The sequence below is a fragment of the Eptesicus fuscus genome, chromosome 6, assembly GCF_027574615.1.
Source record: "Eptesicus fuscus isolate TK198812 chromosome 6, DD_ASM_mEF_20220401, whole genome shotgun sequence".
NCBI classification, from domain to species: domain Eukaryota; kingdom Metazoa; phylum Chordata; class Mammalia; order Chiroptera; family Vespertilionidae; genus Eptesicus; species Eptesicus fuscus.
The window spans coordinates 2,400,425-2,425,419 of NC_072478.1; the positions used below are offsets into that span (position 1 = coordinate 2,400,425).

At 59.1% G+C, this 24,995-nt stretch overlaps 1 pseudogene; it reads left to right on the plus strand.

Annotated features, from left to right (window-relative positions):
- The window catches only part of LOC129149542 (bifunctional heparan sulfate N-deacetylase/N-sulfotransferase 3-like), a 54,829-nt pseudogene that overhangs the window by 21,221 nt on the left and 8,613 nt on the right, over positions 1-24,995 (plus strand).

Genomic DNA, 24,995 nt, shown 5'->3' on the forward strand with positions numbered 1-24,995 from the left:
GAAGGGAGCTCAGGAGTGACTGGCTGCTGGGAACCGCCTGGCGACTCCTGCCCCTTCTCAGTGTGGGAAGTAAAACTGCGACGAGGAACCGGTTGTGGTCCAAGGACATGGGTCCTGAGGGCACGCGGGGGAGGGGGCGCACCCCGGCTACGAGTAAGACGTTTAATCTCAGGGAAACCAGATGACATCCTCATGTCAACCAGCGACACCAGAACACAGCCTGTAAGCCTCACTGCCCATGTAGCACTGGCCCTCCCTCCCCTGGGCACCCCGCTCAGCACCTGGAAGACAGCGGAGCCTTCCGGAGGGGCTCAGTGGCTGAGCATCCACCTATGAACCAGGAGGTCAGGGTTCGATTCCCGGTCAGGGCACGTCCCCAGGGTGGGGTGTGCAAAAGGCAGTCAATCAATGACTCTCATCATTGATGTCCTATCTCTCCCTCTTCCTTCCTCTCTGAAATCAATAAAAATATATTTTAAAAATTAAAAATGAAATGAAATGAAAGGCCGCAGGACGGAGAGCCTCCCTGAGAGGTGGGCATGGGGACTGAAGCGCAGACGCCACGCTCCCGTTCCCATCCCTGCGAGGCTGCCCGGGCTGTACGACCCCCCAGGAGCCCCGGAGCCGCCCATGTGCCCTCGACCAGGCCAGCCAGTGCACGTGACGGCTCGGCCGGTTCTAAATACAATGTCCCCTCTGCCACAGGTCACTCGGGTGAGCACCCCCATACAGTATTGGGGGGAAACAGCACAAAACTCGGGGAGACGGAGAGGCCCGGGAGAGCTGGGTGGAAAGACAGACGGCGAGGGCGGCGGTGGGCACGTTGGATGCGTGAGCCAGGGCCACGGGACCTGCCTGTCAGCACCAGCACGGCCGGGGCTGGGACACGCCGCAGCGGGGACCTCCGGGGTGCTGTCCCCTGTGCTGGAGAGGAAGCCGCAGGGGAATGAGGCAGGTTCGGCTGAGAGATCCGCGCACGGAGGCTTCCTCCCGCCCGGAGGGCCGAGCGCGGGCAGGTGGCCCTGCCGTCTGGCTGAGGACGCGCCTTCGCTCACTGGCCGCCCTGCTCCCCTGCAGCAGTGAGCCGCCCGCAGCCTGGCCCCGTCCTGCCGAGCCTTTCAGCGCCCCGTCACAGGGCCCCCTCCCTCCGGGCCCAGGGCCGCCCTCCTCCTCCTGGGGAGTCACCGCTTCAGCGCCCCGTCACAGGGCCCCCTCCCTCCGGGCCCAGGGCCGCCCTCCTCCTCCTGGGGAGTCAGAGGAGGGACCGGGGAGCGAGCTCCCGCCCCATCGCGTGGCCAAGGAGGTGCGGAGGGCAGTCCCCAGCGGAGGGGACACCAGGCCTGAGGCTCCCCTACTCGGCCGCTGGGTCCGTGTGGCCGAGGCAGGCGCGGCCGCGTGACGTGACCACCGTGACCGCCTGTGACGGGGACAGCGCGCTCCTGCACTGCCCACCGGGCGCCTGGTGCGCTGAAGGAAGGCGCCCGCGGGCGGAGCAGGGCCCGCAGCCCTCCCGCAGGCTGAGCCTCTGTGCACCCCCATCTCACAGCGTTTGGGGAGGTAGGAGGCGTGCCATCAGAGGACAGGCCTGCTGACTCTCAGGGAGCAGGTGTTTCCTGCTGGCGGCGCTGGAGAGGAGGGACGGGGGATGGCGGCCACCAGGAGCCACAGGGTCCCTGGGACTGACCGAGCCTCAGCATCTCCTCACGCCCGTCGCCCTCCCTCCCTTCCCTTGTCTCTCATTTCCCCAATAGCAATTCCTGCTGTCCTCTCGTCTCCTTTCCGTGCCTCAGTTTCCACTGTTTCTGGAAGCTTCTGCTCACACGTCTGGAGCAGCCAGGTCAACGCTGGTTTTGCTCGCTGTGACTCGTCACCCGCGTCCAGGCTTCTCGGGAGCCCGGCCACCGCTCCCAACCCCGCCCCTCCGTCACATCCTCCCCCACTTTCCGAACAAGTTACCCAAAGAAGCCGCAGTGAAGAGACCTCTGTCCTGGCCATGGCCCTGGCCCCGTGCGCGGCCTGCGTCTCCCGCTTAAAACACAGAAAGGCTTTCTCCGGGGGCCCTGGCTGCTCCCCAAGTAACAGGCTCGTTGTGCTGCCTCGTATGTTCAAAGTCTCATGTGTCTAAGACCATAGGCATGGCGTCTTCTAAATATGCATCTAGGAGTGTAGAGCTAGATAGGTGACAGGTGGATAGATAGATAGATAGACTGGTAGGCTGATAGATAGATGACAGATATAGATGATGGATAGATGATAGATAAATAGATAGATGATAGATGGATAGATGATAAATAGATGTTAGATAGATTGATAAATTGATTGATAGATAATACATAAATAGGTAATAGATTAATTGATAGATGATTGATAGATAACAGATTATCAATAGATAAATAGATATTAGATTGACAAATTGATTGATGATAGATAAATTGATCAATGACAGATAGATAGATAGATAGATAGATAGATAGATAGATAGATAGATAGAATGACTGATGATGGAGAACCAGAGCAACAGGAATTAATTGCATGATCCCGCCAGGGACCGAGGAGGAGGACGCGGGCGACGACCTGCTGCTCAGGTCGGTGGACGCGTTCTGGTGGTCCCCCCACATGGAGCCACGTGCAGCCCCACCTCTTCACAACGAGTCCTCGCTGGTGGAGCAGATGGCCCTCAACACGGAGTTCGCACCGGTGAGTCCGCGTCTGGGCATCCCGTGCACCGGGTGGGACGCGGCTCACCGAGGGCCTCTCGCGGGCGTGGGCGTGGGCTCGCGCCTCGGCAGGTGCTCCCGTGCGCCCGGGAGGACTCGGTGGGGCCGCCTCCGTCTGCGGCTTCCAGTCCGCACCGGCTCAGCACCAGCCAGGCGCCAGGGCTCACACGTAAGAGGGACTTCGCCAGACACTCGCAGACATTACTGCGTGAGGGTCAGCGCCCAGGACAGGCGGCCGCGTCCGGGCGCCTCCTGTACACACAGCCATCCTCCAACAAGCCCGGGTGCGCCCGGGCCCAGGGCCAAGCACAGACACAAGGCCCCGCGTCAGAGAAAGGCGGCCATGGCGTGGCCAGGAGGCTCCCTGTGGACGGGGTTGTGGGGGGGTGAGGGGGGGCTTAGGGAGCAGGAACAGGCTCAGGCTCAGGAAGCACTGGCGTGAGGCCTGGACGGGGAGGCAGGGGGCGTGGAGGGCCCTCTCACAGACACGGGCAGCCTCCTCTCCACCAGCGTGGAGGCTCCCAGCCAGAAACTGGACGCGAGGGTTTCCCAGCGAGGGAGCCGGGCTGGTTAAACAGGACAGGAGGTCACAGGCAAAGCTCAGCACTCAGAGGATGGCTGAGTTCAAGGACATTTTTAAAAACTATATTTTTCTTTATTTCAGAGAGAAATGGAGAGAGAGGGGGAGATAGAGAGAGAAAGATCAATGATGAGAGAGAACCATTGATTGGCTGCCTCCTGCACACCCCACACTGGGGATCGAGCCCACAATCAGGGCATGTGCCCTGACCGGGAATCGAACTGTGACCTCCTGGTCATAGGTCGACGCTCAGCCACTGAGCCACCCCGGCCGGGCTCAAGGCATTCCAATACCTGCTCAACTCAGAAGAGGGGACGAGGGGTCAGGTCTCTGCTGGGGCCTCTCCATCCCCTCCCACAGCCCACACCTGCCGCTGGCGCCGCGTAGAGCAAGCACGGGGCTGCCTGCTCGGCTCAGCCTGCTCGTCCCTCACAGGGGTCTCATAGCTTCACGGAGCTGGAGAGGCTGGCTTGTAGGAAGCGGTTATAGGGTTAAGCCTCGGACTGACCTGTGGCAGGGTCACAAACAAGTTCGTTTGGAGGGCAGACCCCTCCCAGCATAATTAAGCCTGATCCTGTAACTGCTCCCTAGATCCTTCCTGGGTAGCTAGTGGGCTGTGGGAGGGGCAGCAAGTGCTGCCAAAACAAGTGAAACTTACAAGAACATTGTCAATTGCCTTGTTTGTCCCTGATGATAAATAAAGCCTCAGCTTTGCAGTCTGGATCGGTTCTGTGGCCTCAGCCAGGCACAGAGAGATCCACCCAGCTCCCAGCTTCATGAATCTATTTCTGCGTCTTGTTTTCTTTATTTCTAATATTTCTCAATCCCTGGCCGCCTCCATTTAGAACCGGTTCGTTCATCTCTCTTTCTGCGCAGGACGCGGAAAAGGGAGATCCCCGCCATGTCTGGCCCCCCGCCGCATCAGGCCCCTGTACTGGCTGGCTTCAGGAACACATGACTCTGGGTTGGTCGGTTTGCGTGGCAGCTGGAGAAGGGATGAACTCCGTGATCTGTACCGAGTGGAGCGCTTTATAAGAAGGCACGTTTGATGTCCCTTTATGGATATTGGGAACAGGGGTTCCAGGGGTCCTGTGGGAGCAGAGGGGGTGGCCCTGCAGAGTCAGCTGGGCACTGCACCCGCCACGTGTGGGCAGGGGGCAGGGTGGCGACGCGGTGACGTCTGTGCTGGCTTCACAGAGACGCTGAAGGACCTGGGGAGGGAGGAGGCGCGGGGGTGTGTAAGCAGGGCCAGTGTTCAGCTTAAAAACATGCAGGCCGTGCCAGTTCCTACACAACTGAAATGTGTTCATACAGCGGCCTTACCCCGTGCCACCCACCCTCCCGCAGCTGCGGGGCCCAGCTCCACAGCGGGGACTCAGGGCCAGTGCCCACTGCCTGGCAAATACTGTGAGGGTCTCCCCTGAATAGAACAACCAACCTGAGGATGTAGGAGGGACTGGCACCGTGTGTTCAGAAAGTTAGTCACAGCCATGGCCGGGGTGGCCCAGTGGATAGAGCATCGGCCCTTGGACGGAAGGGTTTCAGGTTCGATTCCTGGTCAAGGGCATGTAATTCAGTTGTAGGTTCCATCCCCAGTCAGGCGCAAGCGGGAGTCAACCAATCGGTGTGTGTCTCTCTCACGTCGATGTTTCTCTCTCTCTCCCCTTCCCCACTCCCTTCCACTCTCTCTAAAAATCAGTGGGGAAAATGTCCTCACCCCTCAGGTAAGAATTAAAAAGGAAGGGAGGGAGGGAGGGAGGGAGGGAGGGAGGGAGGGAGGGAGGGAGGGAGGACAGTTAGTCCCAGAAGAGGGACTCGAGGGCAGGCACACTCCGAGGAGGCCTTCTGCTCGTGAAGCGGATGCCGTGTGGCGACGCCACCTCGGTGTCTGTGAGATGAAAAGTGAATAAACGTTTCTTCCAGATCTTAGGGTTCAGGCTCACCCCGCCACGCAAGGCTACAGCTACACCCGAGTTGGGGGCCAGGGGCCGAGACAGAGAGAGGGCGGGGAACGTGGGCAGGAGCCGCTGCTGTGGTTTCTGCAGGGACGCAGGGCGGGCGGGTCTGCCTCCTCTCAGCGGCACGGAGACGGAGGTGTGGCCAGTGCTGGCTGCCTGACACCTGGTGCTGAGGCGAAGGGCAGGGAGGTGGCCCGCAGGGGGCAGCGAGGGAGGGTGAGGGGCCCCTGCGTGGGAGGACCAGGCTCTGGGAGGGTCACACTGAGGGGGGGGGGGGCTGTGCAGCCCCGAGGGGCCCGCCTTAACGTCCTTAGTCACCTCAAGACGCACTCAGAACAACCCACACTTTACTTGGTAAATTGCCTGACCATGCGCTCTTCTGAGCCGGGAAAACACAGAACTAATTCCGTCGGTTCTAGCTGACAGCTGAGTTTCTTTGTCTTTCCATCTAAGTCGCTGTTCCGGCCACCGCTGGCCCTGTGACGCGTTCCCTCTGGCAGGCGTGGGAGCAGAAGCGAGTTTTCTGCTCTTCTCTTATCGGCAGTTCAAGTGTTTTATTTTATTGTCGGTGCCCTGGCCGGGCATCGAACCGGCAACCTTGTGGTGCACAGGACGATGCTCAACCAGCTGAGCCACGCAGGCCAGGGCTACATCAGGTACTCAGGCCCGACCCCGCTGTGAGCTTGGGGTGATATTCCTTGTTTATCTCTTACGGATCCGAGGCGTCGTCAGCAATTTTGGGGAAATAGACTCATCCTGAGACAGCCTCCTTCCCACTAGTTTTATATCATTTTTATTTGTTTCATTTTGTTGGTTGATTTGTGTCCTTGGTCACTCCAGAGCCTGTGGGACCAGCATTAAAAATTGGCAGCCCATTGATGCTGTTATTGATCGCTATAATAAAAACCTCACGATCCGAAAGTTACTACTTCCCTGAAGAGTCATATTTTTAAACAAATTTGGAATATTAAAATCTGACTTCTTACCAGGTTTTTCTTTCCGATGGCTGTGAACAGGACTCACGTCATGTCTGTGTTCTGCAGCCTCCACCACAAGCATCGCCCGGCCAGGCGGCTGTACCGACACCCGGGGGCATGCGACAGTCATACAGAGCTCTCCACCGGCCTCAGAGCATTTCATTTTCGGTCATTTTGCTGCAGCAGAACAAAATGGAAGCGTCACAGGTTCTGTTGTGGTTGTTCTTACATTTCCACAAACCCCTTCATGTGTCCACTTGAAGAAACCACGGCAATTCAGAATGACCACGCGGGAACACAAGTGTTTACATCGCTCTGTGGAGTGTTCTTGCCAAAGTGCCCCGTTCGTGGTGTGTTTACGTGGAGACACGCAACGAAGATGGGGCGGCACTTAAAGAATCCTGAAGGGCCTCTGAGGGGAGCAGCACGCTCTGCTGAGTGGAAACGCACTTGAAAGACAGGATCTGCCATTAGGAAGAAAGCCTGTCACCGCCCCCAAGTGGCTCTCCTCGGGGGTCGCCGTGACAAGGAAGGGTAAAGCCGCATCGCACCCTTCCCGAGCCCCTCCCGGGGCCGCTGCGGAACGGGGAGCCTGCCTCTCCTGTCTGGGATCCCTGGCTGCATCCGCCTGGCAGGTCCCACCCGACACCTCCAGACAGCTCTGCGGTCGGCTGGGCGGTGTCGGGAGGGAGCGCGGTGTGGCCAGGAGGCTGTGCTGCTGTCACTGTCGTGACCTTGTCCAATGTAGGGATGGTTTTACCTCCTGTCCACACGCGGCCTCGGTACTGGGTCCAGAAGACGTGTGCTGGGTAGGGAAACATGTTCCAGTAAGACGGGTGACAGTGTGTCTTCGTTTAGAAAAGCCTGCTCTACAATAAGAAGGCGGGTTTTCCGAGGGTGGGCTGCTGGTGGCGGAGTCTTAGTTTCCCTTTGTTTCCCTGTCTTGTTTGTTACTAGAGGCCTTGTGCACGAACTCATGCACCAGTGGGGTTCCTCAGCCTGGCCTGCAGGAATGGGGCCGAAACTGGCTCTCCAACATCCCCCGAGGGGTCCAGGATTGTGAGAGGGCACAGGCCAGGCCAAGGGACCCCACCGGTGCATGATCAGGGCCGGGAAGGGACATGAGAGGTTGACCAGATGGGGAGGGGTCATGGGAGGGCTCCAGGGCATGTCTGGCCTGTCTCGCTCAGTCCTGATTGGCCGGACCCCAGCAGCAAGCTAACCTACCAGTTGGAGCGTCTGCCCCCTGGTGGTCAGTGCACGTCATAGCAAGCGGTTTAGTGACCTTAGCATATTATTAGCATACTAGAGGCCCAGTGCACGAAATTCGTGCATGGAGGGGGGTTGTCCCTCAGCCCAGCCTGTACCCTCTCCAATATGGGACCCAGTGGGATCGGGCCTAAACAGGCAGTCGGACATCCCTCTCACAATCCAGGACTGCTGGCTCCCAACTGCTTGCCTGCCTGCCTTCCTGATTGCCCCTAACCGCTTCTGCCTGCCAGCCTGATCACCCCCTAACCACTCCGCTGCCAGCCTAGTTGATGCTTAACTGCTCCCCTGCCAGCCTGTTTGCCCCCAACTTCCCTCCTCTGCCGGCCTGGTCACCCCTAACTGCCCTCTCCTGCAGGGTTGATCACCTCCAACTGCCCTCCCTTGCAGGCTTGGTCCCTCTCAACTGCCCTCCCTTGCAGGCCTGGTCCTTCTCAACTGCCCTCCCTTGCAGGCTGGGTGCCTCCCAACTGCCCTCTCCTGCTGGCCATCTTGTGGTGGCCATCTTATGTCCACATGGGGGCAGGATCTTTGACCACATGGGGGCAGCTATATTGTGTGTTGCAGTGATGATCAATCTGCATATTACTCTTTTATTAGATAGGATAGAGGCCTGGTACAGGGGTGGGGGCCAGCTGGTTTGCCCTGAAGGGTGTCCTGGATCAGGTGGGGGTTCCCTTGGGGTGTGGGGCGGCCTGAGCGAGGGGCCTGTGGTGGTTTGCAGGCTGGCCACGCCCCCTGGCAACCCAAGCGGAGGCCCTGGTATCTGGAATTTATTTTCCTTCTACAATTGAAACTTTGTAGCCTGGAGCGGAGCCAAGCCTGGGGCTCCCTCTGAGGCCGGCAGCCATTTGTGTTGGGGTTATAATTGAAACTTTGTTGCCTTAAGCGGGTGGGCCCAGCCAGGGTGTGCGGAAAGCTTTGCTTCCCCTGTTGCCAGCGGCAACCCTGGCCTGCTCTCTCAAGCTCCATTCTGCCGCCATTTCTGTTTGAATTTGTTTACCTTCTATAATTGAAACTTTGTAGCTTGAGTGGAGGCTTAGGCCTGGCAAGGGCAGGCAGAAAGCTTGGCTTCCTCTGTTACCTAAGAAACCTTGCTCTCTGTGGCTGTAGCCATCTTGGTTTGAATTAATTTGCATACTCGCTCTGATTGGATGGTGGGCGTGGCTTGTGGATGTGTCGGAGGTATGGTCAATTTGCATATTTGTCTATTATTAGATAGACTAGAGGCCCAGTGCACGAAATTCGTGCCCGGAGGGGGGTTTTCCCTCAGCCCAGCCTGTACCCTCGCCAATATGGGACCCCTCAAGGGATGTCCGACTGCCGGGATCGGGCCTAAACGGGCAGTCGGACATTCCTCTCACAATCCAGGACTGCTGTCTCCCAACTTGCTTGCCTGCCTGCCTTCCTGACTGCCCCTAACTGCTTCTGCCTGCCAGCCTGATCACCCCCTAACCACTCTGCTGCCAGCCTGTTTGCCCCCAACTTCCCTCCTCTGCCGGCCTGGTCACCCCTAACTGCCCTCTCCTGCAGGGTTGATCACCTCCAACTGCCCTCCCTTGCAGGCTTGGTCCCTCTCAACTGTCCTCCCTTGCAGGCCAGGTGCTTCCTAACTGCCCCCTCCTGCTGGCCATCTTGTGGTGGCCATCTTGTGTCCACATGGGGGCAGGATCTTTGACCACATGGGGGCAGAGATATTGTGTGTTGCAGTGATGATCAATCTGACCATTCCAGGGGGGCGTACGGTGTACAGTGTGCAGCACACCTATGATAACATCTATGAGGGCGTCGCCAGAATGGGGCAGGGGGGCGTGGGGAAAAGGGGGAGGGAGGCCCGAAGGCAGGCGGCCGTGGGAAGGAGTCGGGGGACACTAGGTGAGGACATCATTGTGGCTGTCTCCCTCCTGTGTCCGGGGGCGCCACACCCGCCTTTGCCCCCATCATTCAGGCTGTGGCATCGTGCCCGGCCTCTCACTTCTTCGGTGCCCGCGGGGGGCATCTGCCGCCCCTCAGGGCACTGCACAGCCTGATGGCCCCTGCACCTGCGCCTGCTCCTCACTGGGGAGAGCCGGCACTGACTCACAGGGAGCCTGGGCGGAGCTGCCGAGGACTAGGGGCAACTGACAGAGCCGGAGGGGAAATGAAATTCCCTGCTGCCCACGCCACAGCCCTTTCCGGAACCCCGGCTCATCTCTCAGCCACAGACACCGTCGGACCAGCCACCCTCTCGCTGCCCAATGTGTCCCAGCCCCTCCAGGGGAGTCCAGGTCACACGGTTTCATTTTGGAATTCACAGGACGAACCGATAGAAGAGAGTTGTATCTGTGTGCGTGTGTGCGAGCGTGTGTGTGCATGTGTGCCCATGCATGTGAGTGTGTATGCATGTGCATATGTGTGAGTGTGTGTGCACGTGCGTGTGTGCGCGTGTGAGAGAGTGTGTGTGTGTAATTTGGAACTATTTCTTTAAACTGGAAGTACCACAGTTCGACCTCAAGTCCACTTAGCTTCCAGACGATTTGGCTCCCAGTACCTTGCACTCTCACCACCACAGGGCAGTGACGTCACAGATCGGGGCTCTGTAAAGGGTCACCCGGGCAGGGAGTGTCCTCTGTCGCTGGCCACATGCGGAGGGACGACAGGAAGGCAGCGGACTTGTTAGAAACTGGGCAGCAGGCAACATACCTGCCGCCTCAGTGCAGCGCCCCGGGCGGCTCCGTCCTAATGAATGCGGTCTGTGTAGCAGGCACGCCGAGTGGGTGAGCACTCGTGGGAACAGAGCGCGGGACACGGGGCTGTGCCGGGTGCGGAGGCAGGTCCCACACGTGCATGGAAGTCGCCGGTCCTATCCCAGCAGCTCTTACACAAACACACCCACAGCTCTTACACAAACACCCCGCAGCTCTTACACAAACGCCCCGCAGCTCTTACACAAACGCCCCACAGCTCTTACACAAACGCCCCGCAGCTCTTACACAAACACACCCGCAGCTCTTACACAAACGCCCCGCAGCTCTTACACAAACACACCCACAGCTCTTTCTTACACAAACACACCCACAGCTCTTTCTTACACAAACACACCCGCAGCTCTTTCTTACACAAACACACCCACAGCTCTTACACAAACGCACCGCAGCTCTTACACAAACGCACCCACAGCTCTTTCTTACACAAACACACCCACAGCTCTTTCTTACACAAACACACCCACAGCTCTTTCTTACACAAACACACCCGCAGCTCTTACACAAACGCACCCGCAGCTCTTACACAAACACACCCACAGCTCTTTCTTACACAAACACACCCACAGCTCTTTCTTACACAAACACACCCGCAGCTCTTACACAAACGCAGCTCTTACACAAACACACCCACAGCTCTTACACATACGTCCCGCAGCTCTTACACAAACGCCCCCGCAGCTCTTACACAAACACACCCACAGCTCTTTCTTACACAAACACACCCACAGCTCTTTCTTACACAAATACACCCACAGCTCTTACACAAACGCCCCACAGCTCTTACACAAACGCACCACAGCTCTTACACAAACGCACCCACAGCTCTTTCTTACACAAACGCACCGCAGCTCTTACACAAACGCACCCACAGCTCTTTCTTACACAAACGCACCACAGCTCTTACACAAACGCACCCACAGCTCTTACACAAACGCCCCACAGCTCTTTCTTACACAAACGCACCCGCAGCTCTTACACAAACGCCCCACAGCTCTTTCTTACACAAACACACCCGCAGCTCTTACACAAACGCACCCACAGCTCTTACACAAACGCACCCACAGCTCTTTCTTACACAAACGCACCCGCAGCTCTTACACAAACACACCCACAGCTCTTTCTTACACAAACGCACCCGCAGCTCTTACACAAACACACCCACAGCTCTTTCTTACACAAACACACCCACAGCTCTTTCTTACACAAACACACCCACAGCTCTTTCTTACACAAACACACCCACAGCTCTTTCTTACACAAACGCACCCACAGCTCTTACACAAACGCCCCGCAGCTCTTACACAAACGCACCGCAGCTCTTACACAAACGCCTCACAGCTCTTTCTTACACAAACGCCCCGCAGCTGCCAGTGACAGCTGCCAGGCTTCAGGGCGTCTAGCGCGGGACACGTGGACTAATTTTACCAACAAGGGGCGATGGGGTTAAAGGCGGCATAACACACGTGGCCTCGGGGAAGGACAAGGGTGGAGCCGGACGCGCCCGCACTAACCAGCCTCTACTCGTCCTCGGCGCAGGGCCTCCTCACGGACACGGGGCTACGCGGTGGCCCCGCACCACTCGGGCGTCTACCCGGTGCACGGGCAGCTGTACGCGGCCTGGAAGCAGGTGTGGGGCGTGCAGGTGACCAGCACGGAGGAGTACCCGCACCTGAAGCCGGCGCGGCATCGCAGGGGCTTCGTCCACGACGGCATCATGGTGAGCGCCTGGGGGGGGCGTGGGGCAGGCGGGCGGGGTCCCAGCGCACTGGGAGGGGAACCCCAGCGGCCCCCTGGGAGTGGCCTGCAGGAATGGCTCCCAGCGGGAGGTGCGCCCTCAGAGCTAAGCCAGGGCGTCTCCTTTGAACCCCTGAGTAGCTTACCCTGCCCCGCCGCCTGCACTGCGGTAGGCTAAGGGAACATGGCATCTGAGAGCCATGTGTAAGAGCTGCGTCTCCTCCAGAAGAGGCCTCGTGGGTAACCTCCGTGGGCTCTGCACGCTGACCGTGCTCCCGTGACAGGCCCGGTGTCCCCCACTTCACCAGGTCCGACTGAACCCAGCGCTGACCGCGCCCAGCGCCTGGGGGTCCCGCCTGACCCGTGCGGGTCGCAGGTGAGCACACGGCAGGCCCTCCCTCTCCACCCGCCCTGCGTGTGTTTGGTTGTGCTTTTCACGCTGGTGACAAACGTATGTTGTGAAGACCTGTCGCTACCTAGCACCTGTGAGCCTTCCCAAAGGGATTCCGGCCTCATCTTCTCCCAAATCAGACAAGGCCGGGGGGGGGGGGGGGGGGGGGGCGGGGGGGGGGTGCGGGCACTGCGGGCGGGCGCTGTGAACCCAGCCAGACAGCTGCGGACTCGGCGCTCCGGACAGGAGCAGGCCCGGGGGGGAGTCTGTAGAATGCGTGGGCCAAAGCCCCGCGTTCACTTCCTGCCGCTCAGGGGGGGATGGCAAACACGGCGGGAACGGGGTCGCGATGCCAGGCCCGGCCCAGGGCACGGCTCCCCCGCACCGTCTGCTGTGACCGCTGAGAATGCGGGGAAGCTGTGCGATTTGGGCAAGTCCTCATCACCAGCGTCACGGCCTCCACATGCACCGGGCGGGACGGGGGCTTTCCACTAAGGGGCCTTCTGCCGTTTGCCGTGACACTTGATAAAGGGACTGACCGGTGCATCACCCTCTGACCTCTGGGACTGGGGCCGCGGACCTGGGCCCCGGGCGGGCCCTCCCCACGGGGCAGACGAGGCTTCGAGGCTCCAGCGTGGGCCCTGAGTCACAATGTCACCTCCTAAGACCCGCGTGATGTCAGTAACCGGCCTCATTCCGGTGTGTGTGCAGGATCGGGCCGGAAGGGTCGCCTGACACTTTCCCGACGAGAATCAACGCAGCGCGGACGCCTGCCGTTCGTCCCGGTCTCGTGCCCCTCGTGGTGGTTTCAGTTCTCAGACGCTGGAACACACTGGGCCTCGTAACAGAAGTGCCGCTTGGGGGTTTCACGCAGACGCATGCCTGCTGGTAAGATAGTCCAGTCTCGCCTAGTTTAACGCGTGTCCTGGGCGCGCCCGTGCCCGCCGGACCGAGACTGGGAGGGCTTCTGCGCCCAGGGCGGCCTGAAGCCTGACGCCAGCTCGTGCGCCTTCTTCTGCGAGAAAAACAGCGGGTTCCAATACAGGAGTGGCTTCAGAGGCTCCTTCTCCTGACGGTTCATTCCTCCTGCAGGTTCTCCCAAGACAAACGTGCGGGCTCTTCACGCACACGGTTTTCCACAGGGAGTGCCCGGGGGGCCCGGGGCCGGACAGGCGCAGCCAGGCAGGGACCGCTTCTTCACCCTCGTCCTCAACCCAGTAAGTCCCCCGAGGTCTCCATAAATAATGAGAAGTGAGGGCAGGTGCCAATTAACCTCCACCCCAACACCAACAATCCCGACTCATACGCCGGAAATAACCTGATCGTCTAACTTCTCTGTTCTTTTTTTAAAATATATTTTTTTATTGATTTCAGAGAGGAAAGGAGAGGGAGCGAGAGAGAGAGAGAGAGAGAGAGAGAAGAGAGAGAGAGAGAGAAACATCAATGACGGGAGAGAATCATTGATCGGCTGCCTCCTGCACACCCCCTACTGGGGATGGATCCCACCATCCCAACATGTGCCCGTGACCAGGAATCGAACCGTGACGTCCTGGTTCATAGGTTGATGCCCAATCACTGAGCAATAACGGCCGGGCCTAACTTCCCTGTTCTTCACAAATGGAAGTATCTTCAGAATCATCTGAAATGGTGGTTTTCTTCACTTTTTCTCAATTCAGTGAGTAATACTCAGGCAAAGGGTTAAACCAGCACCTGATTCTGAGATGGAGACTCAGTTCAAAATATGCTGTCCTCGATACACTAACATTTCCGCCAATAATTGTAAGGCCGTTGATCTATAATTACAAAATCCGATGTTTCGCATTTCCTTCCATCATAGAGCAGTGGGACTAGCAGGAGACAATCGTGCGAACCAGTGGTTGCATTGACACATAATCAGTTCTTAGAGGCGTTGTAATTCTAGAGCTTTCTGGTTCAAATCAGTTCCGCTTAACAAGGGAGAAGTTCAAACTTGGATCATTCATATACAATAGATTTGCAAGAAATATTGTATACTTTTCACTAATGGAAAACCCAATTATTTTCTTAGTTGAAAAAATAATCTTGCCGTAAGCTCGTGTGCATCTTGATACTAACTTGGACTGAACTAAGTGCCCGGTTCCCTGAAGAAACCTTCAAACTGTGCCCCTTGTCAGGCTTTTATCCATAACATTTGGCGACTTTGTCTGTGCGGATCCCCGGGGGGAAGGAGGAGAAAACTGCTCTTTCCTGATTGAGAACACGGTCAGAGACCGTTACCCTCCGGCAACGCTGGGGATAAAGCGACAGGCCTTGTCAGACACTGAAGGCGGGCCGGAACCCACGCTGGCTCCTCTGGGCGCCCCCGCCAATGTCGGGGTGCAGCAGCAGCCCGGGGTGCGGGGAAGGAGCTGCTCCCCGCCGCAGCCCAGCCTTGCCGAGGGGAGCTGCGCCCCCTGCAGTGGCGGCTGCCCGGCAGGACAGGGGAGGCCGGCGGCCGCTTCCCGGGAGCTCTCCACCCCAAAGTCCATGTTGAGATCAGGCCTGTGGTGAAGGTGACAACGGCCCAGTGCATGCTGGGAGTGGGCAGGTGACCCTCCTCCTCAGGTCGGAGAGGGGAGCGGTGAGGGGTGAAGTGGACACTGGCTGCAGGAGAGATGCATTCCCATCAGGGGGATCGGACGAGCCATGCTCAGCGTCTGAACCTGCCCGGGCCTCGGGCAGACGTGCCGTTAACTGGGGAAACCAAATGCGTCTGTTGTTCACTGTCAAAGGGAGAATGTACTGGAAACAAGCTATGCCTCTTACTAGTACATGTATTCCAACACACCAGAGTTGAAAAGGAAAATGTAAGGAGGACTTCCCACGTGTCCACACAACAAGGGGCCCCAATCACCAGGACAGAGTGAGAGGGGCTCCGAGATCTCAGAGTTACACCCCTCCCGGCAAAGGACCCCAGCCTCCTCACAGAGTAACCAGCCTCCTCACACGGTAACCAGCCTCCTCACAGAGTAACCAGCCTCCTCACAGAGTAACCAGCCTCCTCACAGAGTAACCAGCCTCCTCACACAGTAACCAGCCCCCTCACAGGGTAACCAGCCCCCTCACAGAGTAACCAGCCCCCTCACAGGGTAACCAGCCTCCTCACACGGTAACCAGCCTCCTCACACAGTAACCAGCCTCCTCACAGAGTAACCAGCCTCCTCACACAGTAACCAGCCCCCTCACACAGTAACCAGCCCCCTCACACAGTAACCAGCCCCCTCACACAGTAACCAGCCTCCTCACACAGTAACCAGCCTCCTCACAGAGTAACCAGCCCCCTCACACAGTAACCAGCCCCCTCACAGAGTAACCAGCCTCCTCACACAGTAACCAGCCCCCTCACAGAGTAACCAGCCTCCTCACAGAGTAACCAGCCTCCTCACACAGTAACCAGCCTCCTCACAGGGTAACCAGCCTCCTCACACGGTAACCAGCCTCCTCACAGGGTAACCAGCCTCCTCACACAGTAACCAGCCCCCTCACACAGGAACCAGCCCCCTCACACAGTAACCAGCCCCCTCACAGAGTAACCAGCCCCCTCACACGGTAACCAGCCTCCTCACACAGTAACCAACCCCCTCACACAGTAACCAGCCTCCTCACAGAGTAACCAGCCTCCTCACACAGTAACCAGCCTCCTCACAGAGTAACCAGCCTCCTCACACGGTAACCAGCCCCCTCACACAGTAACCAGCCCCCTCACACAGTAACCAGCCCCTTCACACAGTAACCAGCCTCCTCACACATTAACCAGCCCCCTCACACAGTAACCAGCCTCCTCACACAGTAACCAGCCTCCTCACACGGTAACCAGCCTCCTCACACGGTAACCAGCCTCCTCACACAGTAACCAACCTCCTCACAGAGTAACCAGCCTCCTCACGGAGTAACCAGCCCCCTCACACAGTAACCAGCCTCCTCACACAGTAACCAGCCTCCTCACACGGTAACCAGCCTCCTCACACAGTAACCAGCCTCCTCACACGGTAACCAGCCTCCTCACACGGTAACCAGCCTCCTCACACGGTAACCAGCCTCCTCTCGGAGTAGCTTGCAGCCTGAAATGCTCTCCTTTAACCTCAGCATTTCTCAGTGGCAGAGAAGAACGTGCCGACCAAGCGAGTGTCACACAGTGAAGTGACCAGGACAGAGGTCAGCCATCCAGGAGCGAGGGCGCCTGCTTGCGTACAGCTGGGATGTCGCAGGCCCGCCCCCTCAGGTGGATGCAGGGTTTTTTTATATATATATTTTTTTAATGATTTCAGAAAGGAAGGTAGAGGGAGAGAGAGAGAGAGAAACATCCATGATGAGAGAATCACTGATCGGCTGCCTCCTGCACCCCCACACTGGGGGTCGAGCCCACAACCCAGGCATGTGCCCCTGACTGGAATCGAACCGTGATCTCCTGGTTCATAGGTCGATGCTCCACCACTGAGCCAGGCCGGCCGGGCTGTTCGCAGGGGTTTTGGTTATGGACTCAGGTTCAGGGGCAGTTAGCGGATGAGCCCATCAGGCTGTGAGCCTGGGGCCATGAAGAATTCAATCCTAATTCTTTTTCTGATTCCAAACACAACAAGCAACTTCCCGATTATCCTTGGCTTTCCTATCGAGGTCCTGCGAAAGGAACGCATGCGTGGAGCCCAAGAGCCCTGCAGCCGGGACCGCAATCTGCCACGCAGCCTTGGAAACCTCCCTTCCATCGCGAATAGCCCACGTGGCCTGGCTGCCGGGAGGGGCCCTCTGGGTGCAGGTTCCGCTGCTGCGCTTCCTCTCCAGGTCCCCATTTCCCGCTAACAGACAGCGCTCCGATTTTGTCAGGGTCGTGGTCTTTGCTAACTTGATTCTGCCCTTGAGAAGTGGATGCATTCTGTCTAACCGCACGCTGAGGAGTGGATGTGGCCGCCACTGTGGCTGATATGCCTGAGAATTTGCTAGAAGCACTGACAGGTGGAATCGAGGCAGGCAGTGCGCTGCGGGGCTGGCGGCAGGGAGGGCTGTGCTGTGTCAGCGTGACGTCTGCGGTCTCCCTGCAATGGATGCGCCAGAGCCCAGCTCCGCCTCCCGTGCGGCTGGAAACGGCTAGAAGCGCGGAGAGCCTCACAGAGCTCAGCCATATGTTGGACCAAACTTGACATGAAAATCACGTCGGGTTCCAGCTTCTCCCCGAGCAGAGAGGAGTCCAGGCCTGAGAACTGTAACAAGCATCCGTCTGCACAGGAAGTTCCGCTCCGAGATTTTGCAAATGATCCCTGGTTATGGTGCCAAAGAAACCAGATCTCATGAACTGTGTCAGCGGCAACGCACCGTTTTGTTCAAAATGTAAAAATGGGTTGGAAATTCTGACCGGCTGGCTGGACGGGGAACTGAGCCTCCTGGTGCCGAGACCCGGCCAGGGCGGCCGGCAGGACGGGACAAGGACGTGCGCGGTGGGAGGACACGGGCTGTAGCAGCAGGCCGCTAGCGCGCCCACCTGGATGGCGCACCCTTGTGCTTAGCTCTGCGCCCACCACGAGCTCCGGCAGGAGGGCTCGGAGCAGCGCCAGGGCTGTTTGGCTTGGTGCATCCTACTGTCTGACCTCCCCGGCCCCGGAGCCCGGAAAGCTCCTCGCGCAGTCGCTCACCGGGTGTGGGCAGCCTCTGTGAGAGCCCGGCGTCCTTCCCACCTGCTCCCACTGCCACCTGCAACGTGTCATTTCTTCTGCCGAGATGAAAGCCACGGCTTCCTCTCACTAGGTGACCCGCACAAGATGAACAGCTGAAATCCGTGACCAGACCCTGATCACCCATCACAGTCCACAGAGGACCTCACGCCCCACAGCGCTCTCTCGGACTTGACCGTGAGCCCTCGGCCGCCTCCCTCCACTCAGCCATCCCCATCTGCTCGCCGGGACTCGCTGCTCACTCCCCTCCCTGAGAGGTAGACCTTCCACCAGAACCAGCGGCCTTCTCGTCCTGCCACGCCAGTCTCACCCCTCACTCCCTTTCACCATGGAAACATAAAATAAAATAAATATATCTTATTCACTTCACAGAGGAAGGGAGAGGGAGAGCGAGATAGAAACATCAATGATGAGAGAGGATCGTGGATCCTGCACGCCCACACTGGGGGCCGTGCCCTGACCAGGAATCGAACCGTGGCCTCCTGGTTCATAGGTCTACACTCAGCTTGTTACTTCTTCCGTTTCCCACCTTTGTCTGGCCCAGTGCTCACTGGGTGTCATGTTACCATCGCTTGTCCATCCACGAGCGCCGCCCTCAGGACCCTCTCCGCTGGCTGCCCGCTGCTGTCGCTGCCACGTTCCCTCCTTGACAGGCAAAGCTGGGGTGTGCCCCCCCCCCGTCCGATCCCAGGGAGCACGACGTTCTCCCAGGCCAGCTGCCCGGGAGGCACACCTTGGCCCGCTGCCCACGGGGCACTAAACGTGCCCCTCTCCCCCTGCCGAGACGCCCGGACCGTGTGCGGGGGGAGCGACCCCTCAGACGGCACCGCCTCTGTGGCCGGAGCCTTGCGCCCACGGGGAGGGCCCGCGTCAGCCGGTGCCCGGCTCTCGGTGCTCGGCCTCGGCATCGGATGCTGGCGGCGGCTCTGCCCGCTCCATGCCCTCGGCGACCACCCAGGGCTTGTTCTGACCGCAGCTGAGGCCGAGGTCGATCTGCACGGTCCCCGTCACGGCGGGGCAGCCCTGCAGGGCCCTGGGCTTTGTGAGCGCCATCCGGTTCCCGCCGACGCTGCCGGTTCCCGGAGTGTTTACACCCACGTCACACGCACCTTCGTAGACTGACATCACAAAAGCCGCTTTCCTGGGACCCCGCTGCCGCCGAGTGTGAGCTCACGGGGCCAGCGCGTGTGACCACACAGGGCAAACCCCTCCGCGTCGTTCCAGCCGCACCCACCTGGCTCCTGGCAGCTGCAGCCGCTGCTCCGCTGTGAAATACATTAACACCCGGGCAGCGTCCTCCGGCCTGGCAGGCAGGCCCCTCGGCACGCAGGCAGCGTGAGCGTGAGAGAGGGCAGGGGTCTGCCCTGCACCAGCGCGCCGTGCAGCGAGGACACAGAAAGCCCGGCTCTGCCCCGTGGCTCACCCGCAGTGCCTTCCTCTTTCCGATCTGCATCCTCCTGAGCCACCTGTCCCCCTACTGCCACGCCCGCAGGGGTCCCGCACCTTCCTGAGCCACCTGTCCCCCTACTGCCACGCCCGCAGGGGTCCCGCACCTTCCTGAGCCGCCCGCTTCGGCAGCGCTGGGCCCACCTGCGCCTGAGACGCTGCCGCCCGCGCCCGCTGGCCGCGCACTTCCCTCTTCCCGGAGCAGAGGCCGCTCTGGCAGCGGGGATGGGCCGGGAACAATGAGTTGCCCCCGTGCACATAGCCTGGAGTCCGGGGAAATCATTCCATCTGAACAGTGACGGCACCTGCGGGCGGGCGGGCAGGCGGGGCGGGGAGTTCATACACGTTGGAAAGGTTAGGAGGCTTGAGAAACGATTTCTTCCTGAATTGAAGCAAACCCTCTGTTCCCACGCCCAGTGGGGACCCCGTGAGGGGCTCAGTGGGTGCACTGGTTTTGGTGGGGAGTGAGGGTCAGTGTGCAGACCAGTCAGTTGGCTGCGGGGTGAGGACATGTGTCGGGTGTGGGGCGGGCAGGCTGGTCCGCCTTGAGTGCACGCCCCTCCAGGGACCAAACACAGCACAGGGTCAGGCGAGCAGAGTCCAAGCTGAGGTCTGAACACGGGGCCCCAGCAGCCGCAGGGATGGCAGCTTTAAAGGCACAGCTCAGGAATGACTCGTCACGAGGCAAAGCTGTGAGCTTCTTCGGAGAAAATACCACACAAATGAGGCCCCTGCCAGCTGCCCCGGTAACCAGGATTAGATACACTCTCGTGTGCCCTGGGATGGCAGCAGCGTGTTTTGAACTTAATCGCCCCTCCGTGGTCGGAGGAGAGTGATCATCTTAGCAGATACTGACATGGTAGTCACTGTGCATCAGACAGGGTTCTTTACATGGGAACTCGTTGATTCCTCACAGCTGTCGTATGTGGCAGGTACACTTATCATCCCATTTTACAGAGGAGGAAACTGAGGCACAGAATGGCTGAGACACTGAGCAGGTCCCACAGCGGGCGGGGGGCAGGGTGGGAGCCAGCTCCAGGCTGAGCCTCTGAAGCTGTGCGTCAGTCACGGTTCTAAGTGCCGAGTTACCGAGTTACCGGCAGCCTGCGGCACCGCGGCCCTCTCCCTTTTGTTTGGGGAACGGGTGAGTGTGTGGGACGCCTGTGACGCCTGCATCACCAGGGGCCGAGGCTGCGCCGGGGCCGGACTTGAGACGCGTTCCTTCCGCAGGTACTTGGATTTCTTCCCGGCGCCGTCTAAGGCCACCACCGACTTCCTGTTTGAGCAGAGCGCCAGTTACTTCCACTCCGAGGAGGCCCCCAAAAGGGCCGCGTCTCTCCTCCCCAAAGCCAAGATCATCACCGTCCTCATCCACCCGTCGGACCGCGCCTACTCCTGGCACCAGGTGAGGAAACCCCGACAGAACCCGCAGGCCCAGGGAGGACGCAGCCGGGACGATGGTCTCCCCCCTCAGGTGGCGGTGATTGTTTCTAATCGCGCTCAGAGAGGAAGGGAGAGGGGGAGGGAGGAGAAACATCAGAGATGAGAGAGGATCATTGATGGGCTGCCTCCTGCACGCCCCCAAATGGGGATGGAGCCCACAGCCCGGGCCTGTGCCCTGACCGAGAGTCGAACCGTGACCTGGTTCATAGGTTGACGCTCAGCCACTGTGCAAAGTCCGCTGGGCCCACCTCAGGTTTTAACGAGAAAGATTTGCTGGTTTTCACATCTGCACAAGCGTTGGTAAATCTCCCTTTATTGCCATGGAGAGACTAACTTTCTCCTTAAGATTTTATTAATTTTGTACTCATTTAATTCACTTATTGAATAAGATGCATTAGTGCAATGAAGACATTAAATTCGAACGTAACAAAATGATACGTGCTGATGTGTAATCTGTGCTTCTGCATGTCTGCATCTTAAAGGTAATAATCACGTAACATCGTTATTTTTCACCTAAAACAGTGTGTGCTGCTGCTCTTACCTCGGGCTACTCCCTGAGGCAGAAGCCACGTGTCCTGGGGTGGGGGCGGGAGGCAGTCGTTCCGCCTGGCAGGCGGGCTCGGTCCTGCTGCAGGCTGCCCTGTGTTCTGAAAGCAGCCAGGAGGATATGTGAATGAACACGCTGGGCCGGCTCCAATAAAACGTCACGTACAACAGCAAGTGGCCAACCGCCCCAGCCCGTGTGGCCCAGTGGGTAGAGCATCCGCCTGTGGAATGAGGGGTTCCAGGTTCAATTCCAGTCAAGGGCACGTACCTCGGGGGCAGGCTCGATGCCCAGCCCTTGTTGGGCTCATATGGGAGGTCACCAATCGATGTGTCTCTCTCACATGGATGTTTCCCTCTCTGTCTCTCCCCCTCCCTCCCACTCTCTCTAAAAATCAATGAAAAATACCCTCGGGTGAGGATGAGCACAAAGCACACACCAGGAACCCTGAGGACAGGGGGTCCCTGTGAGGCCTGAGATGAAAAGGGGGTGTCTTACAGGCACAAAGCGGGGCTGTGGGCAGGGAGGGGGTATCGGCGGGTCGGGGCTGAGAAGCAGACCCGGCTCCTCTTTCCTCGGACACCAGAAAGCTGAGATAAACGTGGATGTTGTGTCCCAAGCCGCTCTCCTGAAACTCGGCACCTGAGGGGCAACACGGTGGCCCCACGGCTCGCAGCCTCCAGGTGAGACAGGGGCGTGGTCCCCCGGCAGGATTTCCCGCAGGTAAACCCGTCACGACAACAGGGAGAGTCCGGTTCCCGCACAGGGCCCGCTGCTGACAGCAGGAGCCGCTCCCCGTCCACAGCGGGGAAGGCACAGCAGCGGGCGGTTTCGTGGCGGGCCGGGTGGGAGGGCACCCAGCAGGCGGGGTGGGAGGGCACCCGGCAGGCGGGGTGGGAGGGCACCCAGCAGGCGGGCCGGGTGGGAGGGCACCCAGCAGGCGGGATCTCGGCATGTGGGTGCGTGTGGCTACAGGCCGGGGACATGCTGGGAAGCGGAAACCCACAACTGTGCCCAGCCATCGCAGCCAACTCCCGGAGCCGCCTCTTAAACCACAGCGAACAGCAAACTGCAAATTGACTGGTTCGATTTTGCGTCCTTTTCCTTTTCCACCAAGTGTCTGGAGAAAGAGGAATGAGCCGTAATTGACTCAAAGGGAAAGAAGGAAAGTGGAGCCTGGCCACCACTTAGCCCGGAAAAATGGAGCCTTTCCTGGAAAAGGCGGTCGCAAGGCCGCAGCTGACGAAGCGCCTCCATCTCACCAGCAGGTCACCCGCAGCGGCAGGTGCAGGTGCAGCCAGCGGCCGGGCAGCGGACACTGGGAACTGGGCCGCCGGGTTCGCTGCTCCGGGACGGTGGACGCCCACAGGTTACCCCCACCCCCAAGCACCAATGTTTATGGGGCGATTTCCTCACACCCTGGGGCCCAGCAGGGCCGAGAGGGAACCCTTTCCCACGAGGGTGGCTGCTCCCTGCATTTTCTGTGCAGCGAACAATTCCGCTCCCGGCAAAGGCTGCCGTTCGGCGCAGTCAGGCCGGCTCCGGCTGTGGTGTGCGCGATGAAGCTGTGGGCTCAGACAGGGCGCTGCAGTGGGCTAAGCAGAGTCTCCCTCAGGGCTTTTGTAAGGTGCGTACGGGGGGGGGGGGGGGGGGGGCGGGCCTAGGTGACAGGAGCGAGTCCCGGCATGCTGACACTCCCACACAAGGTAAACGTCTGTCTGTGGGCTCCAAGGGGGCGTTCACACAACCTCAGAAAGTTTATTTTCAGAATAAAATATATACACGACTCCGTGCAGCAGGTTAGGAATCCTGTCAACAAGAATTCAGCCGCCACAAAAATTCCCAAAAGCGCACCCTCCCGGGGCCATGGCTCTCACTCCTGCTGCCCCAGAAAGCGCTCCCGCCTGTATGCGCTCTGACCCGTGGAGACAGCCCCCCGCCTGGGACTTGCCAGAGGGGGTCTGGGATTATGATGCCTGTGGCGCCGGCGTAACCCTCCTCCTCTTTCCCGCAGCATCAGCGATCGCACGAAGACCCCACAGCGCTGAGGTTCCACTCCCACGAGGTGATCTCGGCCAGGCCTCGAGCACCAGCTGACTTCGGCCCTGGTGCCCGGTGGTACGCCAGCCACCTCGAGTGATGGCTCCAGTACTTCCCCCACGTCCAGGTACGCGCAGTGAGGGCCTGCACCTTCTCACAAGCTCACTGCACCTGCACCTTCTCACAAGCTCACTGCTCCTGCACCTTCTCACAAGCTCACTGCACCTGCACCTTCTCACAAGCTCACTGCACCTGCACCTTCTCACAAGCTCACTGCACCTGCACCTTCTCACAAGCTCACTGCACCTGCACCTTCTCACAAGCTCACTGCACCTGCACCCTGTCACAAGCTCACTGCACCTGCACCTTGTCACAAGCTCACTGCACCTGCACCTTCTCACAAGCTCGCTGCACCTGCACCTTCTCACAAGCTCACTGCACCTGCACCTTCTCACAAGCTCACTGCACCTGCACCTTCTCACAAGCTCACTGCACCTGCACCCTGTCACAAGCTCACTGCACCTGCACCTTGTCACAAGCTCACTGCACCTGCACCTTCTCACAAGCTCACTGCACCTGCACCTTCTCACAAGCTCACTGCACCTGCACCTTCTCACAAGCTCACTGCACCTGCACCTTCTCACAAGCTCACTGCACCTACCTCTTGTCACACGTTCATTGCGTGGAGGGAAGTTTTACTCATGAAAACGGTACCAGCGTCTACTCCGTACTTGCACGTAACGAGATGGTGGCGACGAATAAGAAATAGGCAGGCGTAGAGAAGCGCTTAATTTTCTCTCTGTGAGTGTCCCCGGGTCATTCTCCCTGCTGTTTCCTAGTCCCACCTTCCCTGACTGGTGCGTTTGGACGCTCCGTAGCCCTGATTCTTGTGCTGAGACGAGAGCTTGGGCACCTCTCAACCGAACCGGCCGATGCCGGTGTGCTCAACTAAGTGCCATCTATGCCCCGGCACCACTTTGTTAATTTCCCATGAGGCCCGTTGCTCCTGGCTTCCCCACGTCTCTCCTGGGCCCATCCGCCTGGAGACAAAGTCACTGTGGACACTGGTGGCCTAGAGCAGTCCAGTCCCGTCCCACGTACCCGTGTGCCTGCCACCACGCTGTCCCGTGACACAGTGGCTACCCATAGGGCCGTTGGACTGTCTACGGAAGTTTATGTAAAATTAAAGTTCAGTTCCTCAGTCACATGCCCCACTTTTCCACTGCTCAGCGGCCCCTGGGGACCCACCTGTGGGACGTGGCATCCTCACAGAGAGGCTACCTCACAGAGAGGTGCTGGTCGGACCGAACAGGAACCATGGAGAAGCGTGGGAGAGAGGCCGGGCTGTGGTTGGGTGCCCTCCATCCGGGGTCCTGTCCATCTTGCTGGCCCCACCCCCACCCGCACCCCAAACCCGCCCAGGCTGATTCTTCCACGCAGTCTGTGGTGGAACTTCTTCCCGAACTTC